General features: G+C 37.6%; 2 pseudogenes; one reads left to right on the plus strand and one right to left on the minus strand.

The window, feature by feature from the left end:
* The window catches only part of LOC111146588, a 17,757-nt pseudogene extending 5,134 nt beyond the window's left edge, over positions 1-12,623 (minus strand).
* A 196-nt stretch (positions 12,624-12,819) lies between these two features.
* Positions 12,820-13,727, plus strand: LOC111146596 (annotated as a pseudogene).
* The last annotated feature ends 6,854 nt before the right edge of the window (positions 13,728-20,581 follow it).

Raw genomic sequence — 20,581 nt, forward strand, 5'->3', positions numbered from 1 at the left:
TACTGGAATACTATGCAGCCATCAAAAGAAATGAAATCTTGCCATTTGTGATGACGTGGTTGGAACTAGAGCGTATTATGTTTAGTGAAATAAGTCATTCGGAGAAAGACAACTATCATATTGATCTCCCTGATATGAGGAAGTGGAGATGCAATGTGGGGGGTTTAGGGGGTAGTAAAGGAATAAATGAAAGAAAATGGGCTCAGGAGGGAGACAAACCATAAGAGACAATCTCACAAAACAAACTGATGGTTGCTGGGGGAAGGGGGGTCGGGAGAGGGTGGTGGGGTTATGGACATTGGGGAAGGTATGTGCTATGGTGAGTGCTGTGAAGTGTGTAAACCTGGCGATTCACAGACCTATACCCCTGGGGCTAAAAATACATTATATGTTTATAAAAAATTAAAAGTTTGATTAAAAAAAAGGATTCTCTCTCTTTCTCCCTCTGCCCCTCCCCCTGCTTATGCTATCTCTCTCCTTCTCTCTCTTTCTAAAATAAATTTTAGAATCTTTTTTAAAAAATAGTGAGAAAGGAATAAGTTATTATTGGGGATTCTTCTTTATTTTTTTAAAGATTTTATTCATGTATTTGACAGATAGAAATTACATGTAGGCAGAGAGGCAGGCAGAGAGAGAGAGAGGAGAAAGCAGGCTCCCTGCTGAGCAGAGAGCACCATGCAGGGCTCGATCCCAGGACCCTGAGATCATGATCTGAGACGAAGGCAGAGGCTCTAACCCACTGAGCCACCCAGGCACCCCAGGGATTCTTATTTAAAGCACTTTGTTCAAACAGATGCTATCCGATAGAAGTAAAAGGACACTAACAGTTAAAACAATTACCAAGGCTCACTCTGTCAGGCACTGTTCTGCACATGCTCTGTGTATTAATCCTCCCTAAAGCCCTATGAAGGATTTATAAATTTTATAAATGAAGGAACTGAGGCAAGAAGTACAAATAATTTGTACAAGGTAACACAGTAAACAGTAGATCCAGCATTTGAAGCAAAAACCTTCTGGCTCCACATACAAATAAATCTATATCCTTATAGGTTCTCAAGACAGGAATAAGAAGTTAATGAATGGTGATTGTGAAAGACTTATTGAAAGAATATACATAAAGCATAAAACAGAGGATCTCAGCACTCAATAAATGGCAGCTTTAATTACCATAATTTTCTCAACAACATGGGATGATAGCTGATGACTTTACAAACCAACCCCTCCCATTTTTACATTATTTTAATTATTAGAAATGTCTTAATATCAACGCTAAACCAATTTCAACCTTCTAGAGCTTGTTTTATTTTTTGGAACTACACAAGTCTTTTCTCCAGTTTCCCTTCAAACTCTGTCAATAATAAACTTCTTCCTATATATTTGCAATACAAAACTGAATACCTTGAATAACATGGTTTAAGTGTACAGGCTGACATATATGCAGATTTTTAATAGAACAGTACTGTAAATGTATATTCTATTCCTTATGATTTTCATAGTAACATTCTTTTTTCTCTAACTTACTTTATGTAAGAATACATCATATAATACTTATAATATACAAAATATGTCTCAATTGACCATTTTATGTTATTGGTAAGGCTTCTGATCAACAGTGGGCTGTTAGTAGTTATGCTTTCAGGGGGTCAAAAGCTACACATAGATTTTTGACTAAGTGAAAGAGACAGTGCTCCTAGCCCTTACATTATTCAAGGGTCAACTCTATTTTCCATATTTATTCAATACTTCTTCTCATGACATGGTCATTCTATGCATAAGCTCCAGAAAGTCTCTGTGGCCTGTATATCAGGTCCAAATATGAAAACAATATTTCCTAGGTAGTCTGACCATCAAAGAACAGAATGCTCCTAATAAATATATTCATTATTTTGATATCTATACTTTTGTTTATACTGCATAAGACTGGATTATCATTTTTCATAGCCCTGAACTTTGACTCATATAGAGCTTGAAATCAACTTTTTTTAGATATCCCTATCTGAACTCAGGTAACTGAAATGTTTATCTCAAATACAGGAATTTATTATTGATCTAAATTTACTATTTGAGTAAAGATTCTTTGCCTCTTTAGTTAAGTTTATTCCTAGGTATCCTATAGCTTTCGGTGCAATTGTAAATGGGATTGATTCCTTAATTTCTCTTTCTTCCATCTTCCTGTTGGTGTATAGAAATGCAACTGATTTCTGTGCATTGATTTTATATCTTGACACTTTTTACTGAATTCCTGTATGAGTTCTAGTAATTTTGGAGTGTAGTTTTTGAGTTTTCCACATTGAAGTATTACATCATCTGCAAAGAGTGAGAGTTCGACTTCTTATTTGCTGACTCAAATGCCTTTTATTTCTTTCTGTTGTCTAATTGCTGAGCTAGGACTTCTAGTACTATTGAGAGTAGCAGTAGTGATAGTGGACAGTCCTGCTGTGTTCCTGACCTTAGGGGAAAAACTTTCAGTTTTTCCCCATTGAGAATGATATTCGCTGTGGGTTTTCAAAGATGACTTTGATGAAATTGAGGTAGGTACCCCATTATCCTGCATTGTGAAGAGTTTTGATCAAGAAAGAATGCTGTATTTTGTCAAATATTTTTCAGCATCTACTGAGAGTATCATATGGTTCTTGTTCTTTCTTTTATTAATGTATTATATCACACTGATTTGTGGATGCTGAACCAAACTTGCAGTCCAGGAGTAAATTCCACTTGATTGTGGTGAATAATCCTTTAAATGTGCTGTTGGATCCTATTGGATAGAGTTTTGGAGAGAATTTTCACATCATTGTTCCTCAAGGATGTTGGCCTGTAATTCTCCTTTTTGGCAGGGTCTTTGTCTGGTTTTGGGATCAAGGTAATGCTGGCCTCATAAAATGAGTTTGGAAGTTTCCCTTCCATTTCTATTGTTTGGAACAGACTCAGGATAATAGCTATTAATTCTTCTTTAAATCTTTGGTAGAATTCCCTTGGGAAACTGTCTGGCCCTGGTCTCTTGTTTGTTGGGAGATTTTGGTTGACTGCTTCCATCTCCTTCCTGGTTATGGGTCTGTTCAGGTTTTCTATTTCTTTCTGGTTCAGTTTTGGTAGTTTATATGTCTCTAGGTATGCATCCATTTCTTCCAGATTGTCAAATTTTCTGGTGTATAGTTGTTCATAATATGCTCTTATAATTGTTTATATTTCTTTGGCGTTGGTTGTGCTCTCTCCTCTTTCATTGATGACTTTATTTATTTGGGTCCTTTCTCTTTTCTTTTTGATAAGTCTGGCCAGGGGGTTATCAATCTTTTAATTCCTTCAAAGAACCAGCTCCTAGTTTCGTTGATTTGTTCTATTATTCTTTTGATTTCTATTTCATTGATTTCTACTCTGATCTTAATTACTTCTGGTTTAGGTTGAGGCTTTCTTTGCTGTTGGGTTGAGGCTTTCTTTGCTGTTCTTTCTCCAGGTCCTTCAGGATTTGGGCTTTCTTTGCTGTTCTTTTTCCAGCTCCTTCAAATGTAGGGTTAGGTTGTGTACTGGAGACCTTTCTTGTTCTATAAATTACTCATGAAAGAAATTGAGCGAGACACAAAGAAATGGAAAAACATTCCATGCTCATGGATTGCAAGGACACATGTTGTGAAAAGGACTATGGTACCTAAAGCAGTCTACACATATAATGCAATCCCTATCAAAATACCACCTTTTCCCCCCCAAAGAAATGGAACAAATAATCCTAAAATTTATATGGAACCAGAAAAGACCCCACATAGCCAGAGGAATGTTGAAAAGAAAATCAACGTTGATGGTATCACAGTTACAGACTTCAAGCTCTATTACAAAGCTGTAATCATCAAGACAGTATGCTACTAGCACAAAAACAGACACATAGATCAATGGAACAGAATGCAGAGCCCAGAATTGGACCCTCAACTCTCTGGTCAACTAATCTTTGACAAAGCCAGAAGGAATATCCAATGGAAAAAAGTAAGCCTCTTCAACAAATGGTGTTGGGAAAATTGGACAGCCACATCCAGAACTATGAAACTGGACCATTTCCTTACACCACACACAAAAATAGACTCAAAAATGGATGAACGACTCAATGTGAGACAGGAATCCATCAATATCCTTGAGAACACAGGCAGCAACCTCTTCGACCTCTGCTGCAACAACTTCTTCCTAGAAACATTGCCAAAGGCAAGGGAAGAAAAGGTAAAAATGAACTATTGGGACCTCATCAAGATCAAAAGCTTTTGCACAGCAAAGGAAACAGTCAACAAAACCAAAGGACAACTGGCAGAATGGGGGAAGATATTTGCAAATGACATATCAGACAAAAGGCTAATATCCAAAATCTATAAAGGACTTATCAAATTCAACACCCAAAGAACAAATAATCCAATCAAGAAATGGGCAGAAAACATGAACAGACATTTTGGCAAAGAAGACATCCAAAATGGCCAAGAGACACATGAAAATGTGCTCAACAGTGGTCAGCATCAAGGAAATACAAATCAAAACCACAATGAGATACCACCTCACACCAGTCAGAATAGCTAAAATTAACAAGTCAAGAAATGACAGATGTTGGCAAGGATGCAGAGAAAGGGGAACCTTTCTACACTGTTGGTGGCAATGCAAGCTGATGCAGCAACTCTGGAAAACAGTGTGAAGAGTCCTGAAAAAGTTGAAAATAGAGCTACCCCACTGCCCAGCAATCACAAATCACACTACTGGCTGTTTACCCTAAAGATTGAAATGTAGTGAACTGAAGGGGCACGTGCATGGGAATGATAATAGCAGCAATGTCCACAATAGCCAAACTATGGAAAGAACCTAGATGTAGATCAATAGATGAATGCATAAAGATGTGGTATATATATATATATATATATATATATATATATATATATACCACTATATATATTATATATATATTATTCCACTATATATATATATAGTGGAATAATATGCAGTCATTAAAAAGCCCTACAAAATCTTGCCTTTTGCAACGTCCTGGATGGAACTAGAGGGTATTATGCTAAGCCAAATAAGTCAATCAGAGAAAGACAATTATCATATGATCTTTCTGATGTGCAGAATTTGAGAGGCAAGGTAGGGGGTCCTAGGGGGAAGAGGGGGAAAAATGAAATAAGATGTGACTGGGGAGGGAGAAAAATCATGAGACTCTTAAACTCAAGAAACAAAGTGAGGATTTCTGGGGATGTTGATGGGAGAGGGATGGGGTGGCTGGATTATGGATATTGGGGAAGGTATGTGCTATGGTGAGTGCTGTGATTTATGTAACACTATTGATTCACAGACCTGTACTCCTGAAACAAATAATGCATTATATGTTAATTAAAAACAAAGCTATTAGTTTCATCACAAAAATCTCTTTACCTCAGAGAAGTTGGAAAGATCTTAATAATTCATGGGCACAAACTTCAATTGACTATTTTTCCTGGATGCCACTGAGGGAAGGGAGGAGGGGAAAAAACCTTATTAAAAGGTGCACTGTTCTATTAGGGGGGAAAAAAAGAATATGAAGAGAATATTCAGGGGTTGCTGATCATGATGCATTTACTTGTTATCAAGAACAGAAAGAAAAATTTCTTTGTACGTTAAAAATAAAATAAAAATTTACTCTTTAAAATGGCCCAGTAATGACATATTTTGGGGATGTTTATATTCTTCATCCAATGTGTTCGCTGCTTCTCTCAACTTCATATTTCCAATTTGGTAAGTTATTATCTAACTTTAAAGTATATTATCAACAGAACAGAGTTTACTGTGATACCACTTATTCCAAGCTGAGGCAATGTACTGACTCATCTGGGTCAATAACAGAGATCAACAACCAGCATATTTATTTCCTTTTTCCCCCAACTGTACTGCTGAGATCAATGTACTCATAGGTCTGAAGCAGATCAATCCCTCTATTATGGTTTCTAAGATCAACAAATTTCTCCATGAACTGCTCATTTAGTGTGAAATTTATGCATTTTGTGACTACATCAAATAAATCTGCAACACAAATATCAATGACTGCTTGTTTGAATTATAAATCTTTAACAAAAATCCTTTCAGTAATTATTCTCTGAAATAAAAAGTGATATAGAAAGATGTTCCCAGAGGACAACAACCTCTTTGGCCTTGAGTGACACACAGGATTCACTGATGCTCAATGAATGTCAGTAGTTCTCAGCAGTAGGCTTTAAAGTCATGGGCAGAAGGAAGGAAAAGAAAAGTTGGAGCAGTAAAATGAATGAGAATAGATATTCAAGAAGACTAGGAAGGAGGAGAAGACAAAGACCTAAATGAATAGGAACTTTGATTTTCTTTGCCAAAGCTACTCCTCAAACCACCCTCTTACCCATTTCAGTTAATGACAAATCCATCCTTCCAGTTCTAGTTTTTTCTAGTTCCATCCTTCTGGTTTTCAAATGGAGAGTAATTGTCTGTGGTGATAGCATGGCTTAGCTCTAAACCTAAGGGCCTGTGCTGTGATTTGCCTACAGAGATCTGCCTAAGTCCCCAAAAAGTGTCCTTATCTCCCACTATGCCTTGAACTACCATTAGTTTTGGTGGATCATGTGACCCAAGGAGTAGAGCACCTTGTACAGCTGCTTACACCTTTGTAAATCCTTCTCCTGTTCATAGCCACACTTAAAACTAATAGCTTTCCTGGACACTTGGTAGGTGGGTTGGAATAATACACCCAAATGAAGATGACATTGGATCCAAATCCACAGGCTCCCAATAGGTGTTTTAGCTTTCTTTTGGTTATAAGAGGGCCAGATGCAGCAACTTATCCTTTACCTTAGAAGAGATGTCTCCCCATGACCCATTGCTGGATTGCTAGAAATTTTACCTAGATATAAGAGCCTTGAATTTTGTTGAATATATTTCTCAACTTCTGGTATACAAATGTCTACCAATAGGTCTACAGTAGCTGCTTCATAAGGAATAAATGTGATAGCTTATGGCAGGGAAAGAAGATCAAGGTCCTTGAATAAATATTTGCAAATCATGTATCTGATAAGAGCCTCATAAGCAGAATATAAGAAGAATCTCAAAGCTAAAAAATAAAAAATATATAATTCAATTTAGAAATAGAAAATATTTCAGTAGACACTTTTGTAAACAAGATATGCAGATATTAAACAGAGACACAAAAATATGTTCAATAAAATTCATCATTGAGAAAATGCACATGACTATAGTGAGATACACTGGCCCACCATTTAAAATAACTAAAATTGAGAGGCACATGAGTGGCTCAGTTTGTTAAGCATCTGCCTTCTGCTCAGGTCATGATGTCAGGGTCCTGGGATTGAGTCCTGCATCCAGCTCTTGCTCAGTGGGGTGTCTGCTTCTCTCTCTCATGCTTCGTCTGTGCTCTCTCTCTCTCTCAAATAAATAAATAAATAAATATCTTTAAGAGAATAACTAAAATTGAGAAGACTACTAATATTGGAAGCAACAATACAGACTTTTGTACCCATAGATGGACCACAATATGAGGTGAGAGATAAATAGGCAAAATTGAAGATAAGAATTAATTTTAACTCACGTTTGGATTATGTTGAAATTTCCAGTACACATATTGCTTACACACCCTCCTACTGAGTTTTGACAGGGCTTCTCTTTTTTTTTTTTTTAAGGATTTTATTTATTTATTTGACAGAGAGAGATCACAAGTAGACAGAGAGGCAGGCAGAAAGAGAGAGAGAGAGGGAAGCAGGCTCCCTGCTGAGCAAAGAGCCTGATGCGGGACTGGATACCAGGACCCTGAGATCATGACCTGAGCCGAAGGCAGCGGCTTAACCCACTGAGCCACCCAGGCGCCCCAGGGCTTCTCTTTTATCTATGTAGTTTATTTCACCCATTTTCTTTGGCTGTCACAAACAAAGTCTAAGCACACAATAAATGATTAATGACTCCACCAAAATATAAGCCCTTTGTTTCCCCCTAGCTGCTGTCAAGTCCCATGTGGAGGTTAAGCACTTTTACTCCTCCTTAGATACCAAATCAAAATGTTGCTATTTGGGGGGTGCCTGGGTGGCTCAGTGGGTTAAAGCCTCTGCTTTTGGCTCAGGTCATGATCCCAGGGTCCTGGGATTGAGCCCCGCATCGGGCTCTCTGCTCAGCAGGGAGCCTGCTTCTTCCTCTCTCTCTGCCTGCCTCTCTGCCTACTTGTGATCTCTGTCTGTCAAATAAATAAATAAAATCTTTAAAAAAAATGTTGCTATTTGTACATTGTACTCTTTTGACATATATAATGTCATTATTTTCTGATTGAACATTATGTCACATCTCTCTTCATGTTGAAAGGTAAATATGAACACCTTACCACCGTGTTCAAAATATCTCACTAGTTGTCCTTAAAAGTGGGAACAAGAACAAAGGGCATGACCTAGCCTCCAGACCCCATGTGAGCCCAACCATGTTGGTCTTTCTCATCCCATCTGGCTCCTCTTGCTTCTCTTTGGATGGCAGCTACATTTACCACTTTTCTTTAAGTGTTTCTCCAATGATCTATCTCTGAGATCATCTAGGCCCTCCAAGGATGGAAGGCCCTAAAGGTGGCAAATGTCCAGGTCATCACATTGTTAATGAAGACTTTGGACATCCTCCCTGACCTATCAAAAGAGAATCTGCACTTTAGGAAAATTCCTAGGAAATTCACAGGCATTAATATTTGAGAAGCATTGATATATGGCATCTCTCACTATGGTCCTTTGTTTTGTTTTCCCTTTCATCTTCCCTTGACCTCTGTGAAGTAAGATGTCTCACCTATTTACAAATGAAAGTATGAAGTTCAGTGTAGTTCTGGAACATGAGCTGCATTTTGCATGAGAAGGACACCTGTATTTGAGTTTCCCCTGAAGGGAATGCAGAACTTTGGCCTCATTAAAATCATGTACAATTGGCTCAGATGTGATCATACTAATCTAAGCACTCAGAGCATCAACATTTATATATTAAAATTTGTATAAATATGTCAGAGGTGTCATTAATAGTGGAAAATGGGGGCATAAAATATAATATCTATGATGACTTGATGTTTATGATTTCAGAGTCTATAAAGCCCTATGAGTTACCTGGACTTTTCACACATGTTCAGGTTTACAATGCACAGAAGAACAATTTGGTTTTGTCCTAAAGGGAAGCCTTAGGTGCTATTGGGAGTATTTTAGTTCTTCGTTCCTTCTTATTCTGACAAAAAGCCCACAGTTGTACAACAGGTTGACTCTTGTGCTTGAAACAAATTGGTATAAACAACATTCTCCTGAGCTTGTTAAAGGAAGCTCCAAAGTGAATCAGTGTGCGAGAAGTTACTACACATGTTATGGTCGTTTCAGTGCTACTGTATTTCTTATCTCCTTTAGAAAACCTAACACCTCAAAAAAATTTTCTCAATTTCTTATAAGATATGGGTAAGAGAGAAATGATTACTATAAAATTCATTATTCTTTATATATAGATTTGATATACTCTTACATTTATAATAATTTTACATTGGGATTACAAGAGCCAAAAACCAGGTGAGTAAAGGAAAACAAATACTGAATAATTTACATATTAAATCTTAATGACTCTCCTCTAGTAAGTAACATAGATGTAAGACTGAATTACTCCCTTTAACAGTGTTTTATTATTTCTTAACATATCTCTAAGGAATTTAAAAGTATTCATGAACTAGAGTGTTAAACAATTTAAACTACATTTAAATAGCATTTCATAATGTTTCCTACATCAGTAATCTTTTTGCTTATTCTGATTAAAAGCTCCATTACATTTAACTGATCACATTTTCTCATTCAGACATTTAAGGCAGGTCAATTGTGTATTAACTCTATCCTATCTTCCACTTCTGACAAGCATTTCATTGACTATTTATATACATGTAGCAGGAAATAGGCAGTAGGTGCTTCTTCACTTCTCTTTCCAGCATTTATACCTTAATAAGTACCCACACAAACTGAATTTGAGATTTTTTCATTATATAGTGATTTGGAATTGCCTAGAAAGGAGTTTTTTTTCCAATAAAAATACCTTTATCATGTGAGATTAGTAGCTTTCTTATTTATATCACCTGTATTCCACTCCATTCTGCCTCAATTTTATTCTGCAAAAACACTGGTAAAGAAAAGATGTTCTCAAGTAAAACCATAAGGATTTCTAGAAAAAGTCAGTCCTAATAACTGTTATAGCAAATGTAAAGCAACTTTTAAATATGAAAAACCTTTCAGGCAGTGCTAATATATTTCTGAGCAAAGTTTGTGATGTAAAATTTGACCAGAAAATCTGTTACATACACATATTCCATGGAAAAATAAATTTGGAAATTTGAATAAAATAAGGAAGGAAAAGATTCCTATTGTTGACAACCTTAAACAGCACCCAGGGTTAAAATAAACATTTATCCCTAAATCCTGGGCCTTTACTGATACATTCGTTTTTTTCTTTTAAAGATTTATTTCTTTATTTTAGAAAGAGAGAGAAAGAGTGCAAGTAGGCAGAAGGACAGAGTGAGAGAGAGAGAGAGAATCCTCAAGCAGATGCCCCACTGAGTGCATAGTCCAATGTGTGGCTTAATCCCAGGACTCTGAGATCATGACCTGAACTGAAATCGAAAGTCTGCCTCTTAACCCACTGAGCCACACAGTCACCCCTGATAGATTCTTAATCTTTCTTTTCTGCTTGTCTTTCCCACACTTACTAGCCATGAGTCTATTATTCTCTATTTCTGTTCTTGCATCTTGTGATCTTCACCCACCCAAACTTCTTATACTGTCTTCTTTCTTCTTTTTGTGGCTTTCTCTCCATTTCTCTCTTTTGAAAATTTTTAATAAAGCAATATCAAGGAAAAATGTTCTATTTTTCCTACCCGCAGTAGACATATAACAACTCTTGTCCAAATTCTTGGAATATTTAATCTTGCTTCCCTTCTCACTGTTGTGCAGTTGTTTCCCACTCACTGCTCATTATGCTCTGGCCTCCACTGCATCACAGGACAGAAATTGCTCTCACTAAAGCCATCTCTTAGTTTCCATGCTTAATCACACCTGTTCACTCCTTATCCTGCCAGAGCATTTATTTTAGTGATTGATACCATAATTTTCTTTGACCTTTTTGACTATCTTCCTCTCTTTGTGTTCATGACATTTATCTTGATCATTCTGCTCAGTATCCTTTCCTGGTCTCTCCCTGTCTTTATTCACTGCCAGTCAGAACTATTGGTTTCAACAAGAAATTATTTTTTGGAATGGAATCTTACATGGAAATGATGGGAAATTAAAGGAATCTTCTGAGAATAAATGGGCAGGAACAGAAGCAAGCATGGTCATCTGCCAATAGCAAAAATTATTTTCCAACATTGACTCCATGGGGCTGTTGTCACCACTGCTATGTGAGAATGCCACTGTTCTCATGGACAGAGTCACTGGTGTGGATGCAGCGTGCATTTGCTGGAACCTTCATATTGTGCCTTGGCTGCCCTTACAATTCAGATTATCTTTTGTCCTTGTCCCTTTTCCTCCCCCATTCCAAATTTCAACTCTAGTGTGAGTGATGTAGAGTTGCCAAACCTACATCATGTCCCCTCACTCTAGATGTCAGGGGGATAGGAAAATCAACCGTAGCACTCTTGGGTCCCACAATGGGTGTTAGAGTTTGCTAGCATCAAAATTAAGTGGTAGAAAGGAGGATCAGTTTGGCTACCCAAAGGAGATATATAACTTCACTCCACTTTAATATACATTTTCAGTTTAGTTATTTACCATTCTCTTCACTTTATGTATTCTCCAATAGGTCGTACATAACTATGCCTTCAGTCTACCCAATGATTTTCAATTCATGATTTGCAGTAGACTCAAACTACAAAGTACACATGCACTAATGTCCACAAAATGGCCCCTGCATCTGAGTTCTCAATCAAATTTTGTTGAGAATCTACCCAGTTGCCAAGTGATGATTCCATTCTTCACTGACTAACCCTGTAATGTGTCAGAGAAGCACTGCATCTATCTTCTGAACACTTTCCTTCTGTCTCTTCATCTTCCCACCAATCTCAATGTCATTTCACACACAGATTAGCCATGTCACATGTGTTTGGTTCACTTAGAGTTCAAAGAGAATACAGATTATTAGCCTTAATAATTGACTCACTAAATCATTGTCTACAGTAAAACCTCAAATCTATATTTTGCATAAAACTTTCCCCAGAATGTGTGATCTGGAGGACATTTTATGCAAAATATAGATTTGACGTTTTTCTATAGGTTCTGGTTTGAGAACATTGAATAGTAGTAGCTTTTTTACTAGTATTCCTGACCCTAATTTCAAATTCTCTGCAGTCTATTTTCTACACCTCCATATATTCATTTTAGAAAGAATCCACCAGTACTACTCTTTTTTCTTAGTTTCAGTGCATGCTTATTCCCTGATGAAAAATGTTCATGATCCTCCACATGCCATTTAACTCATTTTATTACTGAGGCCCTTCAAGATCCTTTTCCCTTTACCCTACATCCACATTCCAAACATAAAATTTCCAAATTACGCAGATCCTGTCCCATAAATTTAGGATGTACTACAATGTCCTTCATTTTTCTAATTCTGTTCATTGCTGCACATTTTAAAAATTGAAATTCAAAGCCCTTACAATAGATTCCAATCAATAGAGAGGCAATAAACAAATTTGAGATGGTTTTCTGATGTGCATAATTTTATTTCAACTCTCCTTTCTATATTTTCTTGTTGTAAATTGAGTGACTTTTTTCCAATTACTAAATTTCATTTCAGGCAACAGTCAGTGAGGATATGGAAAAGGAACATAGAAAAGGACTTGGAAATGTAACATTGCTGACAGATTTGATTCTCACAGGACTCACATATGAACCGCAGTGGCAAATCCCCTTGTTCCTAAAGTTCTGACCTAATTGCTCTCATATGGGATGACTCTCAACTTCACATCCCTATGTACTTATTTCTTGGGAGTTTGGCATTTGTGGATGCTTGGATATCATCCACAGTATCCCCCAAGATGCTGGTCAACTTTTTTGGCAAGACCAAAATGATATCTCTTTCAGAATGTATGATACAATTTTTTTCCTTTGCAGTAAGTATAACAGTGGAATGCTTTCTGCTGGCAACAATGGCATATGATTGCTATTTGGCCGTTTGCAAACCATTACATTATCCAGTGATTATGTCCAAGACACTGTGCATCCATTTGTTTTGTCACTTTATGTGGCCTACGTCATGCCATTATTCATATTTCTTTCTTATTCAGATTAACCTTCTGCAATTCCATAATAGTACATCACTTTTACTGTGACATTATACCATTACTTAAGATTTCTTTCACTGACCCTTCTGTCAATTATCTGACAGTATTTGTTTTTGCTGGGTCAATACAGATGTTCACCATTCTGATAGTTCTTGTCTCCTACATACTAGTTCTCTCTACAATCTTAAAAAAGAAGTCTCTACAAGGCATAAAGAAAGCCTTCTCTACCCGTGGAGCCCATCTCTTATCTGTCTCCTTATACTACGGTGCTCTTGTCTTCATGTATGTGCGCCCCATATCTACACAATCAGAAGACCAAGATATGATGGACTCTCTATTTTACACTATCATAATTCCCTTGTTAAATCCACTTATCTACAGTTTGAGAAATAAGGAAGTCATAGATTCATTGAGGAAAATATTGAAGAGAAATTCTTAGAATTCACATTATTATCTGTTCTCATTTCACTAGAATGACAAATTGTACAGATTTCATTCTTGCTAGGTGTTGATTAGTGTTCATTTTTTGCAGTTGTAATTGTCCTAATGTTTAAATGACTTAAGGTGAGATTACAAAACAAATATATGTATATGAAGTCAAAAATAGAGGGAATTTTAATCAAACATTCATGACCTAAAAATAATTTAAAAGGAAAAAAAATATTTCACATGCTTGCATGTTTCAATGTGGCTTCATAAATGCATTAAGCATTGAAATAGGGTAATTTCTTTAAAAAAGAATTTGAATATGATATATCTGACAATCATACAGCTATGTACCCCAAAGACTCACATTGCATTCATTCCACATTGGAGTCAGGGTTGTATTTGAGTGAACAGAGACCCAAAAGTATAATGAGTGATCAGATTTCAGGTTCACCTCTGCCCTTCCTCTCTCACCACTGATTACCCACACCATTCTACTGTTATAACTGAGGTCTTCACACTAAGACTGCTCATTTCTGCCATTTGCTGTAATCTTGTTACTTCTTCTACATCCTATTGATATTCTTACTTCCAAAACATTGACTAAATAATAACCCACTTCAGCAACTTTTTATGGATTGTCATATCTAAAAGATTATTATACATGACATATGTATCTAGAACTGTATATATGCATATGCATATTTTACTCATATATGTATATGTACAAAATGAATGATATATAAATATACCTACATACATACTATATAGACTGTATATAACCCTGGTGGATTATATATTTGCTATGTGTTGATTAGTAAATTGTTGCTGTTATAAGTAAATTTTAAAGATTTTATTTATTTATTTTAGGAAGAGAGAGCACACAGGAGTGGAGGAGATGGGCAGAGGGAGAAGTGGACTCTCCACCCAGCTGGGAGCCCAATGTAGGGCTATAATCCAGGACTCTAGGATGATGATCTGAGCCAACTGCTGAACCAAATGAGCTTAACCAAATGAGCCACCCAGATGCCGCTGTAGTTGTTGCTGTTGTTGTTGTTGTCTTAAAGTAGTCTCCACACCTAGTGTGGGATCCAACACAGGGACTGATCTAAGGACCCCGAGATCAAAATCTCAGGTAAGATCAAGAGTCAGAAACCCAACTGACTGAGTCACTTTGATGCTCTTGTGTTGACTAGTTTTAAACAATTTTTGCAGTTATAATTGCCCTAGTGTTAATTACTTCAGTGCTAAAGTCATTTTTATTCCCATCTTTAATATCTGTGTATGTTTGTGGACATATACACTTGTTCTCCCTGGCATTACGTGAGATTCATCCCCCCAAAACCTTGATTTCACTCTCAAGTCTCCTAAAATACTCCTAATGGATTCTGTGTTATGCTGAAATGAGTTAACTGAAATCCTTCTGGACTCTTTCTTCTTAAGTACACAGTTTTGTTGTACAAAACTGTTGTTTTGTCTTTCTGCAAAGAATCCTTTCTCAATTGCACCCACCTTAAATTATAATTGAAATGGGTCCTTTCTTCAAGATCTATCTTAAATGTTATAGCTTCCTTGATGTATTTCCAGATTACCTCAAAGAGGTATTGTTTGAGTCATTGTATATTTCCTTTATTTTTTTAGGTCACAAATGCTCTTGTGTAATACTTACTTTTAACTTATACACTTCCTTAAATTACACTTTAGAAGCCCTAGTACTCTTCCAATCTTTTGTGGTGTTTAGCACAGTGGCTGAAACCCATGAGTTAGTAAATAACTATTTACAAAGCATATGTAAATTGAAAATGAAACTGACAGCACAAATATTTCAAATGAAGTGAGAATGGATCACTCATTCTCTCTCTCTCTTTTTTTTTAAAGATTTTATTTATTTATTTGACAGAGAGAGAGAGAGAGATCACAAGTAAGCAGAGAGGCAGGCAGAGAGAAAGGGGAAGCAAGCTCCCTGCTGGGCAAAGAGCCTGATGTGGGGCTCAATCCCAGGACTTTGAGATCATGACCTGAGCTGAAGGCAGAGGCTTAACCCACTGAGCCATCCAGGTGCCCATGCATCACTCATTCTCATACTGTAATGAGTCTTGCATGATTACTAGGCCTGACGTGTGTGCGACACACCAGTTCACCTTCTTGAACTTCTTTCAGGACAATCATGAGTATCATACATCTAAAGTGAATCATTCTTATTCTTCTTATCATGAGAATTAGCCCCAGGGACAGAGTACAGCACAACCTCAGGGAGAAGCTCTTCAATTAGGTGTTTGTTTAAAGATACAAAACAGGAAAGCATTTAAAACAAATATTAATATGTATTTCTGGAGTTTCTGATCACAAGATTAGACCAGCTCAACTGCTATGTGTTTGTTTCTCTGAACGATACCTTCAAGTCCAGGGAAAGGGAGTGAATACAGCAGAGTCCAGACATTGTTACTACTTTTCACTAGAGAATCCATGTTATTGCATAGGTCTGTGGTTTAATTCTTAATGTTATATAACATTCCCATTGTGCTGATTTTTTCTTAAATTATCTACATTTTTGCTTGCTCATGTAACATGATGACCCAAAGACTGTACTGGCAATAAAAACAACTGGTGTGTATTTCTTTTATAAACATAAATATCTGTCTCCCCAACTGGTTTTTTCTTTAAATGAAACAGTTTACATCAATCCATGAGTATATGAGTGTGGTGTATATACTGACTGGTCCTACATTAGGTTGGGTGTGTGTGGAATAGGATTTGGGGGTCTCAGAAACTCAGATTTCCTGTGTAGACTTCTCTTGTTCATGTCTCTTTATAGATTCCACTACCCTATGTCTCTTTTGTTAAATTTTTGACTAATTTATGCCTTTCAGAAATTCACTAAAATCTTCTGTTCACTGGTGTGTCTCCATTCTTTTTTCTATTACAGAATTTTTCATCTATGTACATCATTTCTGTCAATTCAGTGTCATGTTGGGAAAGACCTAAAATATATATCTCTGCAAAACCCACATTTTAGACAAGTTATTCTGCAAATTTTTAAAAAGTAAACTATGATATTATGTATGTGTTTCTTAATGAATATTTACCTGTAGAGGTGATATCACAATGTTAAGTTCATCCAGTTGTCTGGACTAATGCTGAAGGTGGATTAACCACCCCTTTAAAGTAATACTATTATAACATAAACACCCTTTCCTATGAACATACTGATTTTCTTACTTGGAGATTTAAAAGAATTCATAGTTCCTCTTTCAGAATACATAAATACATTTTGTCTTCATCATGTTATACCCGTTGAGATGTTGTTGACAACATTATCCTAGACTGTGCTCAAAGAATCACTACACTTAGTACTTAGGTAAAAACAAATACCAGGGGCACCTGGGTGGCTCAGTGCATTAAAGCCTCTGCCTTCAGCTCGGGCCATGATCCCAGGGTCCTGGGATTGAGCCCCGCATGGGCTCCCTGCTTGGCAGGGAGCCTGCTTCCTCCTCTCTCTCTGCCTGCCTCTCTGCCTACTTGTGATCTCTATCTGTCAAATAAATAAATAAAATCTTAAAAAAAAACACAAAAAACACAAAAACAAAAACAGATACAAGTGGTGGGCAGCTAAGATGGTGGAGTAGTAGGAGGACCCTAAGCTTTCTTTGACCATGAAACACAACTAGATTAATAGCAAATCATTGTGAATACCCAAAAGGCCTATCTAAGGATTGACAGAACAAAGTGCACACAACTAGAGGGAGAAAAGAGGGCATTATCTTGCAAGTGGGGGAGCAGAGCTGCAGTTTGGGGGAGAAACGGATCACGGGTGCTGTGGAGAGAAGGGAGCCCTTGTCACAGAGAAAGGTGAGAGAAAGAAAGAAGAGAGAGAGAATGAGATAAGGAAAGAGGAGCACACAGGGGGTTGCACAAGGAAAACACTTTCCCAAAGCCATTGACTGGAACAAAGAAAGAGGTTGCTTTCTGTGAATTTTTACAACAGTGGGGCTCAAAGACTTGAGTTGTAAAGGTCTGTGGTATGGTTGGCGTGGAGCCCTGGGGGCATTGCTGTGCTCCTGTGGAGAAGATGGGCAGATAGCCCGGGGGCAAAATGCATGAACTGAGAATCCCCTGGGACACTCAGAGAGATGATTCCTCCTTCTTGGAGTGACCTGGGTAAGATGAAATGGGCTCTTCATGGAGAATAGAGCCTGGGCATCATTTCCTAACACCACCCTTCAGCACAGGTGAAGAGGTACTTACTGAGGGTTGTTAACCTGGACACTGTTTCTTTGCTGTGCTTTGCTGTGCAAAACCCATGCTCCTGTGCTTTGATGCGATTGCCCCTCTGGGTCATGTTGCAGTAGGTCCAGCAAGACAAGACCCTGTCACAGAGAACAAGTGGGCACCATGCCATGCCAGGTCCTTAAAGTTTGGAGTTTTAAAACTCAGCGGGCCTGCCTGGGATAGAGCACAAGATGCACTGGACTGCCAGGCAGGCAGATGGCCCAGGCACAAACAGTATGAAGACAGTGGTTTGAGGGACATCTGAGACACATAAGGGTTGGCTGTATGCTTTTGTGTGAGGGCTTCCTAGACAGAAGCGGTGTGAACTCCCCTCTCTGGTGACAAGGAAAAAGGCTGGTGCCATTTCCCTCCCATGCTGTTCAGCATAAACTAACTTCAGTAAGTAGTACAGTGCCAACACTGGTGGCCTAAACTGCTTACACCAAACAGCACCCCCACCCAAGCTCTGCTAGTACTGCTTTTCTTGGGCAAGTGTGCCTGAGAACCAGAGCAGTGGGACCCTCCCCACCAAAGACCAGCACAATCCCCTGCACATACCATATCTACTGACCATAGAGTTCTGCAAAACTTCAGCCCTAATGGAAATAGCATCGGGTCTTTTTTAACAAGCAAACCAGAGCACACGAAGTAAAAACTCACCATACTCTGGCCAAGGTCCAGATATTCCCCAATACAGGCAAGGAGAAACTGCAGAAGACTGAGCTGTGGGAAAGAGCAGCCAAAACACAGCAGCAGAGTATACACAACAGATACCAGAGACACTTCCTGAAGTGCCAGGCCCTGGACAGCATATGACCTCTTCTTCATAAAGCCATTACTTTCAGGAATAGTAAATGTCATAGGCTTTGCAAACATACAGAAGAACACAGAGACCTAAACAAAATGCCAAGATGGAAGAATTCATCCTAAAAGAAATAACAAGGAAGGGTCACAGCCAGGGATCTAATAAAAACAGATGTAATAAGCCTTATGCAGAATTTAAAGCAATCATACTAAGGATACTAGCTATGCTTGAGAAAAACTTAAAAGACAGCAAGAGGTCCCTCACCACTGAAATAAAAGATCTAGAAACTAATCATGTCAAAATGAAAAATGAAATACCTGCGTTTTGAATCTGATTGAATGTAATGACCACAAGGATGGAAGAAGCAAAGGAAGAATAAGCAGTATAGAGCTAAATTATGGAAAATCACGCAACTTCACAGAAGAGGAAAAGTGAAGTCCTGGATCACAAAAGTAAATTTAGAGACTTCAGTGACTCCATAAAGCATAATAACATTATATCATAGGAGTTCCAGAAGCAAAAAGAAGAAAACAAAGTACATATATTCCCTCATGGAAACCTTTCAGATTTCCAACTAGCAGAACCTGTTTTCTCTTTGGCAACAGAGCCCATTCTGTCCTCCTTCAGGTGAGGTCAGAAGTGCCAGGGAACTGTCGACACACCTCCCCACCAAGAAAAGACCTCAGCCAATATTTATGTAGAACTGCTTTACAGTTCAGTCTTGAGCAACACAGGTTTGAACTGCAGAATGCCACTTACATGTGAATTTCTTTCAATAACTACATACCATACTACAAATGCATTTTCCTTTTGATTTTTTAATTACATAATTTTATTTTTTTAATTTTATCTTTTGTGTTCCAAGATTCATTGTTTATGCATCATACCCAGAGCTCCATGAAATACATGCCTTCCTTAATACCTACCGCCAGGCTCAACATCCCTCCAACCCTCTCCCCTTCAAAACCCCCAGTTTCTTAGAGTCAACAGTCTATCATGGTTCATCCAAAAATACAGATTTAGTGAGAAGAAGGGCCATATGTACCGCAATGTTTCTTATGATTTCCTCAAGTAGCCTTTTTTAAAAAAAATTATTTTCAGTGTTCCAGAATTCATTGTTTATACACCACACCCAGTGCTCTATACAATATGTGCCCTCCATAATTCCCACCAGCAGGCTCACCCAACCTCCCACCCCCCTCCCATCCAAGTGCAATTTGAGCAAATTCTACCTGAAAAGTTCCATAATCAAGGGAAGAAAACAGACATTCAAATCCAGGGGACACATAGAACCCCCACAATATCAACAAAAACAGGCCAACACCAGCACATACCAGCTAAATTTGCAAAATATAGAGATAAAGAAAAAAATCCTAAAAGCAGCAGGACAAAAGAAGTCTCTAACTTATAAGGGAAGAGAAATAAGGTTAGCAGCAGATGTCTCCACAGAACTTGACAAGCCAGAAGAGAGTAGTAGGATGTATTCACTCTACTGAATGGGAAAAATATGGAGGCAAGAATGCTTTATCTAGCAAGGCTATCATTCAGAACTGAAAGTGACAAAAATTAAAGGAGTTCATGACCACTAAACTAGCCCTGAAAGGAATATTAAAAGGAACTGTGAGGGGAAGAGAAAAACCAAAAGCAACAAAGGCTAGAAAGGAAAAGAGAAAATCTCCAGAATCAATGACCAAAAAAAAAAAAAAAAGGAATGAGATGGCAGAAAATTTCTATCAATAATTACTCTCAATGTAAATGGACTAAATGTACAAATCAAAAGATATATTTTGTTT

The sequence above is a fragment of the Enhydra lutris genome, unplaced genomic scaffold (assembly GCF_002288905.1).
Source record: "Enhydra lutris kenyoni isolate GAN:26980312 unplaced genomic scaffold, ASM228890v2 scaffoldscaffold2, whole genome shotgun sequence".
In the NCBI taxonomy this organism is placed as follows: Eukaryota; Metazoa; Chordata; class Mammalia; order Carnivora; family Mustelidae; genus Enhydra; species Enhydra lutris.